Raw genomic sequence first — 12,064 nt, 5'->3', positions numbered from 1 at the left:
GGGCCTCCTTGCAGCCGAGTGCCGGAACCTCTCCACATCGGCAAAGTTGCCAGCGAGCAAAGGGTCCACCACCTCGTCAAACTTATGTTCATCAACCGCGCAGGCGAGCAGCGGCCTCGACTGCGTTAAGAATTTGGATAGAACATGCTGTCACAATTACTGATACAAATAACAAAGTGCCACTACTGCTATATCATCTTACCCACTCCACCAGGCTCTCATCATCGAGGGACAAGACGAGTCCACAGGTTGCCGGCCAGTGATGAGCTCCAGGAGCACGGTGCGAGAGGAGAACACGTCCGATTAATTTCTCCATCAGCTTCCCTATCGATGTGTGCTCTGGGGACAAGTACCTATAATCCTATATTCAACACAAATTCAGAGTTGACACTCGTGTAAGTTACCCTTTTTCTTTCCCCTTGCTGAGAAGAAATGTCCGTGCAACAAGCCCATTTCAGAATACAAAATCATTGATTCTCATGTAGCAAGCACTTCAGTGATTACACCAAAACATCAAATATTCCATTGAAAGGGTAAACACAATTCAGATCTCAGGCCAAACAAAAATGTAAATTGAAGTATAACTTTTAGTCTTTTAGAATATATTAACTTAAGTAGCTCTGGCTGATACAAATTATTCACAGCACAAAGTGGAAGTAAGTTGCAGGTATAAAACAACAAACAAAACAACATTGAGCAAATACACTCTATGTACGAATAAATAAACCGCAATACTCATTTCTTTTTCCAATTGGCATCTCTAACTCTATAAAACTGAGAAAGATCAAAATGCAAAATGCTATGTCACACAAAGGGCTTTTGCACTTCCACAGTTGACAAAATTGTGTGTCCAAAATCATAGTATAAATCAAGTTTGTCAGACTCAGCCGCGCAACGGTTGGCCCAGCTATACACTTATACTATTTCAAAACAATGGGACATCCTAGGAAAAGCAAACATTGGGAAGAGAAGGAGGAACAGAGGAATGGTGTTACCGGGTGATACACGACCCCGTCAGCTTCCGTTGACCACTGGTGGCGAGCTGGGGCGGTACATGCTCTGAACCATGAAACCTGCATTATACTCAGTTCCGCGAGGAGACTGAGCGCGAGGGATACAACGGTGCACACGGCCGCGACATGGGAGATGCTGCAAGGACACCACGCATGGATGAATCCTGGTCAAGACGCCGACGAGGATGCGCGGTACATCGCGACCAGGATTCAGACCGACGAGGTGTAGGCGGGTCTCTGGCTTGAGGAGGCCGGCAGAGGGAGCGATAGTGAGGGGCTGTAGTCGCATCGCTGGTCCTAGGCCGCAACGGAGGGAGCGTCATCCGGCGAGCTCGAGCTCCGCTTGATGGGTCGAAGACGCGCAGGGGGTGGCCGTGGGCTAGCCCTGCTCCATGGGATGACGGATGTGGGGTGAGATGAGGGTCGACTTGGCGACGGTCGGCTGGTCAGGGGCGGGCGTAGGCCGGAGGCCGAAGCAGCCAGGTGCAGCGGCGGCGGAGGATGTGTGGGAGGAACCCTACTCTTACGTTTACGTCACGGGGGAGGATGGCGAGCTCAGGGGCAAGGGTTTCGGGTGCTGGGTTCAGGTTCCATCATGAGTTCACGACCTGGTAGCTGGGCTTCGGCCCAGTTGAGCTCGTGCGGAACGACGAAGGAAACGACCAAAATCTTGACGTATTGGTATCTATATCTATACCTAATAATAAAGGAGCTAAGGTTTCTGCCAAAATTTTCGTCAACGCTTTTTTAGGACCGTTTTGCCCTCCCACCAAATCCCATATTACAGCAAAATGCCATGGTACCGGTTCGTTCGTTTAATTTTTCTTTTTTCCTCCTCTGCCGACAGCCAGAGCTGCTCTGCCGCGCGGCGCGATGCGCGCCTCCCGCCGCAGCAGAGGCGTTGCCGTCAGAGTATTCCTCGAGCAGCCGTGGAGACGGCGCACTTCAGGATGCGGTCGAGGTTGAGGATGCGCCCATTTGAACGGGAGGATTCCTGCAATGTGCAACACAAGCCGCCGCCTGCCCCAACTCCTGCTATGCACCGAGCTCCCGTCACTCGATCCGGTCGTGCACCCCCGAGTCGACCGCCACCAAGATCCACGCATTCGTCTCGCCGCTACCTTTTTCGGGCGTGCCGCCCCGCTCTGGTTATTACACTTCGAGGAGTAGCAATACTGGGTGTGGCCTACTTCTCCATGGCGAGGTACGAGGCGAGAGGGCGCCACCACCGTCGCCAGCACTGGCCATACGGAGGCGGCAGCAGGCTGGGCAGTTGGGCGGTTGAGCTACGCGTTGGTCCTCACCACAGGGACGGGAGCAGAGCTATTCGCATCAGGGGAATTTCTCGATCGAGAGATGCAACATCGATTGGGATTTGGGGATTTCGCTGATTGCCTCTGGTGTGGAACAAGGAGATGACGACCAGCGGTTGCTGGAAAGATTCGTTCGGTTCGTTTTTCCTTTTCTCTCATCTCCTTCGCATAGTCGCGTGCCTCCCGCCGCCGGCCAGGCTCGCCGTCGACTGGCTCTCATGTTAGCCCAAATTAGTTGCTGGTCGGGACTTAAAATGGCTAAGAGCTTGCGGCACCGCGCCTTGCAGGCCGCCGCCTCTGCGGTCGTCCGCGCCGCATGGATATCCAACTAGATTGTGGACGCCGGAAGCAGCAGATCGCAACCATGGCAGTGGGGCTGGGCAGTCGGCTGGAACGCAAAGCGGCGCGCCCTTGAATGCTCCATCTGGTGTCGCTCCTGCGCCTGCTCCGCACGTTCCTGATGGTCGAGCGACTCCTACACAAGCAAAAGGTCCTCATTGGTCGTCGTTGACCACGTCCTGGTTCATGGCGGGTCGCGCATGGTTTAGGGTACACAGACTGTAGTCAACTTCAACCGCTATCTCCCTTCCAAGAGCTTGGTGTGATACCGTAGGCTTCCTGGTCAATAGAAGGGGATTTTCCTTGCCAGCAGGAGACGCAGAGATAAGAATGGATGGTTGTGCCCGGTTCGTGTCTTACCCGATGAACAAAGGAACATGTAGAGAACATAATAGAGGAGTGTAAAAAATAGTTGGCTAAAATAAGTACACATTTGTTATTCCTCATTTTGCATCAAGTATAAAAAAATCAACAACCTCATTTTGCATCAAGTATTTAAAAAATCAACAAATAGAATTTATGTTGCAAATTATCTTTAATTTTCACCGAAAAATCCGACAGGCGCCCGCACGATGGAGGAAGCTCCTGAGAGGCGACACCGTATATGATTCGGGGGAGGGCAGGCCATCGAAAATTTCAATAAATGGATTTTTGTTGGAAACATCTTTAATTTTCACCGAAAAACCTGACATACGCCCGCACAATGGAGGAAGCACATGGGAGGCATTGTCTCCCCACGGCTTCAAGCTTGGGGACATCCTAAGGCTGAGCGTCTCACGCGACACCTCCTTCGCTTCAACCACCAGCACGATGGGGGCGTGGTGCCCAATGAACGGATGTTCCCGCGTGTGCGCCGGATCGACAAGGTCGCGAAGATGTCGATGGGAGATGCGTGATGTCCTACGAGAGGTGTTGTGAGAGGTAAAGTTACACATAATTCCTACGTTGTTTTATTCTTTGCCCATCATTATGCTGCAATGATAATAATTTAGCAATTTATCACCGGTGCAACGCACGGGCATTTTTGCTAGTCCTGACAGAATAAGGAATATGTTCGTAAAGTAGTGTAGATAGACTTTAGTCGTCTAACTGCCTAAGCATGATGATCGTTTTAGAGATCAATGGTTCCAACTCATCCCGACAAGTCGGCAATCAAGGGTACCGATTCATCCTTTTATCTAGTCCCCAATCTCTCGGGGTGCCAGCCAAACTACTCCCCAGTCTCGCCCAACTCGTCTAAAAAATCTCGCCGTACCCCTGATGAATCGCCTCTGCCGATTCCCGATCGCCATGGACGGGATCGACCTGGCGCTCGCACGGGCACAGGAGGAGCGCCGCAAGCTGGAGGGCGCATTCGACACCGACCTCTACGGCGCCGCCGGCCACCGTTTCGATGGCTACGTCGCCTCCATCCCGGTATCCGGGGATGATGAGGACGATCTATCCGCCGGCAGCCCCACCTTGGCTCCTCGTCTCGCGTCATACACGGGCTACGACGCCGCCCTCCCCAGCGACCACGCCACCAACGGCAAGCCACGGCGCATCATCGACCGCGAGGACGAGTATCGGCGCCGCCGCCTCCACCGCTACTTATCGCCCGACCGCCACGACGCCTTCGCCGCGGGCGAGGCCACCCCGCACCCGTCCGCGCGGACCTACGCCGACGCCATGCGCGAGAACATGCTGCAGCACCGCAAGGAAGAGTTGCTGCGTGAAATCGCTAAAATTAAGGAGGCGGAGAAGCAGCCGGTGAAGCGACGCGACAGGTGGGATGCTACCGCCGCCGGGGCCAACACCGCTAGCTCAGCTTGGGACGACGACGACGATGCCCCCGATGCTCCGACAGGGAAGAAGCAGAGGTCGAGATGGGATGATGATGAGACACCCAAGAAGCAGAGGCCGAGATGGGATGACGAGACACACAAGAAACAGAGGTCAAGATGGGACGACGAGACAACGGAGGCGAGTATGGAGACGCCACTCGGAGCAGAGCATCTTGCCACGCCCACGCGAGCAGCTAGCCAGATTGCTGCCTGTGGCTCAGCGACTCCGGAGCTGTACCAGCACCTGCCGTGGGAGCGAGGCATCGAGGAGCGCAGCAGGCCTCTCTCCGATGACGAGCTCGACGACATGTTCCCGCAGAAGGGGTACAAGATCCTCGAGCCTCCGGCTTCGTACCAGCCCAAACGCAACCCGGCAAGGAGAATTCTTGCCGCCACGCCGACTCCTCTATGCACGCCGTTATATGCTGTTCCGGAGGAGTACAGAGTGCAACTCAGATTTCTGGGGCAGATGTAATTGAGTGTGCACAATCAGTAGGAGCGTAGGTAACTAAATTCAGGTTATTGCATCTGCTTCAGAAAAATTTGAGTTGCACTTCTGGACTTGATTGCAAGACCTAATCAATTGGAGGAGGATCCATATTCTTTTATCCTAAGAAAATTTGCGCTGATGATTTTTTGTCGGACATGGCTCATCTTCAGCCTCTTGGATCCCCGGGGAGTGAATTACACAAATCTACCACAATTGAGGCAGTGGTTACAGGTCAGTACCATTCTTGGAATTTTTTGCTAAAAACTACAACTTCTGGAACGACCAGTAACAAATCGTGCAAACCATCGCCTGATAGCAGTTTAATAGATGAGGACCCACTGTCAGTGCTGAGTAAGCCGAACGGCCGTTTCCTCCCGTTAGGAAAAGAAATCGATGGCTGACCCATCCTGGAGGCTGACACGTGCAACGTGAATCACATTATTCCCATTCATTTCTAGCACTGTTCTCTTCTTGTCCCGTGAGCAGCGCACACCGGCGGATCCGTGAGCAGCTCGGGTAGTTCGTCGCCGGCGAGCTTCTGCGGCGTCTCGAGTGCGGGGAGGCCGTCGGCGGGGGACTCGAGCGCGGGTAGGCCGTCGCCGGCGAGCTGCTGCGGGGGAGGCTGTTGTCGGCGAGCTGTGCGGCGTCGCAAGCGCGAGGAGGCCATCGCCGGCGAGCTGTCGTGGGGGACTCGAGCGCGGGGAGGCCGCCGCCGGCGAGCTGCTGCGGCGTCGGGAGCGCAGGGAGACCGTCGCCAGCGAGGTGCTACGGCGAGCTGCTTCGGCGTCTCGAGCGCGGGGAGGCCGTCGCCGGCGAACTGCTGCGGCGTCGCGAGCGCGGGGAGGCCGTCGCCGGCGAGCTGTCGCGGAGGACTCGAGCGCAGGGAGGCCGCCGCCGGCGAGCTGCTGCGGCGTCCGGAGCGCAGGCAGACCGTCGCCAGCGAGGTGCTACGGCGAGCTACTTCGGCGTCTCGAGCGCGGGGAGGCCGTCGCCGGCGAGCTGACGCGGGGGACTCGAGCGCGGGGAGGCCATCGCCGGCGAGTTGCTGCGGCGTCTCAAGCGCGGGGAGGCCGCCGCCGGCGAACTATCCTGTGGGACTCGACCACGGGGAGACCGTCGCCGTCGAGCTGCTGCAGCGTCGCGAGCGCGTGGGCGTGGGCTGCAATGGGGCTTCGCTGGGCATGGGCTCCTCCGACGGTCGCATTGGCGACGGCGAGCGAAGGAGTTCAGAACAGCACGAGTGCCTCCGGCTCTTTGCTTTTTTTTTTCCGTTCCCGTGTACGTGCGCTGTACTGTCGATCGATGCATGATAAAGCTGTGATATTTCTCAAAAATAAAAAATAAAGCCACCGTGGCTTAACCAGCTAGTGGCTCTCACGGGAGAAAACGGCCGTTTGGCCTGACAGTGGGTCCTCCTCCCTTAAACTGATGTTAGACGAGTATTTGCGCGATCTGTTGTTCGTCGCCTCAGGAGTTGTAGTTTTTAGCAAAAATTTCCAAGAATGGTACTGACGTGTTACCAGTGCCGCAATTGTGGTAGATTTGTGTAATTTACTCGTCCCCGGGTTTGAATGCATATTTTTGGATGGAATAATAAGATGGGGTTGCTATTACTCGGCTCAATAAACTGCTTAGTAATATATTGCAGCTTGCTTGCGTGATGAGTTAGACTCCAAGTTCTGATAATCATCATATTGTGGTTGCATTGGCTACAATGAGTAAGCCTAAGAGCATCTCCAACATGCGCGCGGTATAAAAACTGCCGGTTTGCAACGCGCGGGAGCAAAATCGGTCCTCCAGCAGGCGCTGCAAACGGCGCGGCGCTGTAAATTTTTTTGGGCGCGGGACGGTTTGCGCTATCGTGAGCGCTATACTTTGTGCGCCGGCTACAGCGCGCGGCATCGCTCGACCACGCGCGAAGAAACCCCGCGCTGAAACTTCCCTTGCGCCTCGCCGCCCGACCGCCCAAACCCTCGCCTCCGCGTGGCCGTCGGCGCAATCCCGGCGATGGATGGGCCCTCCGGCAACCCAGCAACCCCTCCCTACTCCGTCCCACCCGCCGCCGCTGCCGCCGCCTCTGCAGCGCCGCCGCCCAATGCGGCAAACCCTACCGGCAGCACCGACGCCGGCAACACAACCGCCGCTGCACGTGCGCTCTTCGTTCCGCCGCGCGGGACGCTCCACACAGGCGCCGCCGCCGCGCAGATGGCTGCCGCGCAGGCCGCCGGCAAGGCGCGAGCGCCGGAAGGGGCCGTCGTCCAAACGGCCATACGGAGCCGTCGGTGCCGCCTCCGTCGCGCCGCCGATGAAAGTGAAGGCGCCTGCGACCCGCCGCCCGTAGCCTCCGCCGCCTCCTCCACCTACGAATCAGACGCCACCGGTGCCTCCGTCCGGCAACCCCGCGGGCGCAAATACGGTGCATGATGAAATGTCGGAGAGGTAAAAAAACACATCTTTTCATCCAAATTTTAGTTTAGATGCATACATATCCGGAGAATAATGAATTTCATTGCAATGTAGAGTCGATGATCAGACTTTCATGGAGACAATGAATGTTGGATCTTCGTTTATGCATGATGAAGCCGCCGATGGATGGGAGGAATATGATGATGTCGATGAGGAAGGAGAAGGGTTGATTGAACCTCGCCATCCCGATCGGTCGGCAAACTACACCATAGCGGAGGACAAGTTGCTTTGCAAGACATGCTTGACAATTGGAATGGATCCAACAACCGGTACCGATCAAACAAGAGACACATATTGGATGAGGATGACGGAGTACTTCAACACCCACAACACAAGTGGTAACGAGCGAACCATGCGCTCACTTCGGTCTCGTTGGTCCGGCATCAACACCGATTGCCAAAAATGGGCCGGCGTGCAAGCCAACGTTGATGTTCTTAATCCAAGTGCTAGTATGTTGACCATATAACTCATATGTGAAGGATACGGTTCTATTTCATATAGCTCATCTATTCTCTTTTGCTTGCTTTGTAGAACTCTATGGCTCAAGGATTGTTTAGGGATGTGGGAAAGAAGAACAAGAAAGGCAACAAGATACTTGGCAAGCCATTCACCTTGCATCATTGCTATAAAGTGCTAGAAAATGAAGAAAAATGGAAGACCCGCGGCAAGTTGGATGCGGCAACTATGGCGGCCAATGCTACCGGTGATGCAACAATTATCGATGATGATGATTCAAGTGACGAAGGCAAGAAGAGAAGCTCCACTCCTCACTCAGTGAACAATAGACAGAGGAATATGCTTGGTAGGAAGACCGTCAAAGATATCGAGCAGCGGTTGCGAGTCATCTTCGTTCTTGTCGAGCAGCCAGCATCGGCATTGTTTTCTCTTTTCTTTCTCTTTTGTTCCTTTGGACTTAGTTGTGCTGCGGTCCCAGCGTGCCTGTTATATCGGTTGGTTGCTATATTAATATAGCAGGCGAAAGCCTATTTCGAGGAGGATCCTGCAAACAAGCCAAATGAGAAATGATGCAAGAACTTCAGTTAATGATAAACAGGGGTTTTGACAGTACCACTGAATGATGAGGAGCCGCTGCCCGACCCACCAGAGGCACTCACGACCTCAGAACCCTTCTCGGTCTCCATTGACTGGTAAGTCGCAGTTGGCATCTCATCTACATACTCATCCACTTGCTCAGCCATTACTACAGTCGTCTTCTGAGGATTCTCACCCTCCTGTAAATAACAAAACAGAACAGAGAATCGAAATTTGCATATGCACTACTTGCAAACAATGACAGTGCGTATTGTTTCCTATGGCCATTACCACAACATCAGCATTGTCAACAAATGTAGGCACAACTTCAGACCCAGCAGCATGGTTGATCTCAGCACTGCCCCCATTCATCACCGCAGCTCGTCGGCTCTTGTTGAGCGCCTTGTTGAAGTTGGTGACGAACCGATCAAGCTCCCACTGCGTCTCGATGTCCATTTCGTCGATATCCAGCTCAATCGCATCCCCAAGCAGCTCTGGATTGCTGGCACTCCTCTTCTGCACAATCTGCATCACATTATGCATCTTCTATTCAGGCAAGTTCTCCAGCCCCACCTTAAGCATGTTCTTCTCCTCCGAGCTCATCCCCCTCTTGTTAGGCACCTCGGCCTTTGGTTTCCGCACCTTCCCCGCCCTCGACTTCACTTGTGTCGGCCGGTACCACCGGTAGACTGGTAGTGGCAGTTCCGCCGGCACCGGCACCGGTATAGGCGGCGCTAGGCGCTTGCATTCTTCCTAGAAACAAGAGACCTCCTCCCTGTACATCTTCTCGAACGAGACAAGGAGGTTGCCGGAGAAGGTGTGGACGTCACGCCGGCGGGGTTGTACCGCAGCCACTGCGAGTCTAGTGTGAGGGCTAGGTGCGGGGAGGGAGGGTGGGGGCACAGGCGCCAACGGGGCGCAGTTCTGTCCCCAATGGTGGAGCAGCCGGTGAGGCCGGCGAGGATGGCGGGGGCAGGGGCCATCGCCGGGGACGGGAAGGGTTTCGCGTGCTGGAGTTGGTGTTGAACGGCTGTGAATCCGGCCTGCGGCAGGGGGCTGACCGGCTGAGGGGATAGTGGTCGCCCTTTTTTTTTTTGAGATGGTCGCCTCACGCCTGGTCGGCTGGGATCTCTGACATGTGGGGTGGCCGGGTGGGCTTGTAGAAGGGGTGGGCCGGATTCACGGCGTGCCAGAATTCTCCTCGCCAGTTACCAGGGTGCGTGTGGGCTCCGGAGTCGTTGGGCCAGAGACAGCGATCTCTCTACGCTAGTTGACACGCCCACGGCTATGAATCCACTACACAAACAGTTATATGCTGATCTGCAGTTCCAGCTTGACCCTTCGCTACGGAACGTGGATTCCTACCGGACCTTATGGCGCCAGGACCCAATCGGCCACCGTCCAACTGCATCAAGATTAGTGCTTCATTTTTGCAAAAAAATCCTACGTTTTATCAAATTTCTCTCAGGAGATCCTTGTTGATGTTCTAAAGTTCTTCACATCTAGTGTATGGATCCATTATTTTGTATGAAGTTCTTCACAACTTTTCATATAGATCCATTGTTGTCATTCTCAAGTTCTTCAGAAATTGAAGATAAAGATCTAACAGTCAAAAAGTTCTTCACAAAAATGTAGTAGATATCCATTCTTGCTATTATAAGTATCATTTATCAGATCTCTGTAGAATGCTTCATAGATCTTCATAGATCAAACACAGACGAGAAAGTATCTATAACAAAAATTTACAAGATCCAAACAGGATCCAGTAGATACAACAAGATCCAAACAACAACGTGGATCCAGTAGATACAAAAAGATCCAAAACAACAACAGGATCCATAGATACAACAAGATCCAAACAAAGATCTTTACAAAGAAAAAAAAAACACCGGCTCGTGTCCAGCCGCCGGCTCGGCCGTGCTGGCTGGCGGCGACCTCCGCCTCGGCCGGCCGTGCTGGCGCCGGAGATAGCCGGCGGGAGGCGGCCAAGGCCGACGGCGGCGGCGTGCGCCCGTCGACGGGGAGGCCGAGGACCCGATGTAGGGCCGGCGCGAGGTGGTGGCGAGGAGGAAGCGGACCCGGGACGGCCGGGGAGGGCGACGAGCACGTCGGAGAGGGACGGCGGCGAGGGGAGGCAGCGAGGGGAGGCGACGAGGGAAGAGGCGAGGGGATGCGGGGATGGCGGCGAGGGGAAAAAATGGGCCGATTTAGGGTTCCGATCGGGGCTGGGAGATCTTTATACAGAGCTTTCATTGGACCATATCGTGATTTGCAGGAAGTACGGGGTCTTTTTTGCAAAACAGTCACGCACGAATCTCCCAGCGGAACCAGACGCGCGGGATTGAGTCCGGGCGCCGTAAGGTCCGCTCGTTTGATTATTCGCTACGACATCAGCAATCCACTACAGAATCAGTACCTGTTAGTGTACACTACAGAGACTTGCTAAAAAAATGCATGTCTCTGTTGTGAAATGTGTGGCTATGGAGCTTTCAGAGGGTCCCATGCAACTAGTACCACCACCTTCATTTTGCTAGGATGTGTTTTGATTTAGCGTGTCTGACACATTGCATGAGCACAATAATAAACTTAAATCAAATAATCTTTCAAATATTTAAGATACAAGGATTAGTGTTTTAAATTTTGTGATTTCTAGTTCAAGTTCTGAAGTAAAAAAATCATAAAATGAATAAGTGAGATTTTGGACTGCTTTATATCTACCTATTAATAGTGTCCAATACAAAAGTAATGCATGTTGCTTACTTCTCTCTTATTTTTTCTTCTTCTCTTTTTCTACACCAACAACTGCCCTGCTCTTACTCATCCCTCCACTAGAGACCCCGCTGCCTACTCCTCTGCTACTCCTCCTCTACCCCCTCTACTTTCCTCGCTCTTCTCTATGGTCATGGCTATGGTGGAGTCTCCAGCTTTGATAAGACCAAGGGAACGATAGATTAGTGGGAATGGACTCGAGGTCGCTAGATCTGATCCCGGTGGAGCTTCGGAAAGCCAGATTCCTTGCCAGCAAAGTCAATGTTCCACTGCAGGGTCAGTTATTGTGGATTTTTTTTTTGAGAATTTCTCTGCGGATTTGTTGATGCTGCATGAGTGTTTCAAATGCTACAAACTCGTGTTCGTTTTGCTACAAACATATAAACGAGATGTTGCAGTGAGTTTGGCCATTTATTGTAAATGTTGTACCCATGCTACAAATATATTCGTGAGTAACTACAAACCTTGTCTTCCCATGATGTATAGGGTTTTATTGACTTCTTTTTTCCAGGGATTTTCTAGGATGGAAATTTGATGCAACCGGTATATATTTTATTGCATCCTTACATTGTTTTTTGGCAACATTGATGTTGTTGTGGTGGGGTATTTTTGCTCCCCTGGGACTTTCTTGCTTCAATGAAGCAATTGCGGGATTTGGGTAGGATAAAAATGTGTTAGAGCATCTCTAGTAGATACCCCATCTAGAACCCTAAACTTGTACGGATGGATTAACTGCATCGCTCGTTTTCGCATCAGTAACGGAAGCAGCAGAACGGATCCCCCATCCTGAACCCTAAACTCGATTTCTTATAAATTTGG

The 12,064-nt window shown here is 53.1% G+C and overlaps 1 pseudogene; it reads right to left on the bottom strand.

Annotated features, from left to right (window-relative positions):
• Window positions 1-8,427: 8,427 nt before the first annotated feature.
• LOC124671321 lies at window positions 8,428-9,459 on the bottom strand (annotated as a pseudogene).
• Window positions 9,460-12,064: the final 2,605 nt, after the last annotated feature.

This window comes from Lolium rigidum, chromosome 7 (assembly GCF_022539505.1).
Source record: "Lolium rigidum isolate FL_2022 chromosome 7, APGP_CSIRO_Lrig_0.1, whole genome shotgun sequence".
NCBI lineage: Eukaryota > Viridiplantae > Streptophyta > Magnoliopsida > Poales > Poaceae > Lolium > Lolium rigidum.
The sequence above is the reverse complement of the archived record's forward strand: the minus strand, read 5'-3'. Positions and strand labels throughout refer to the sequence as shown.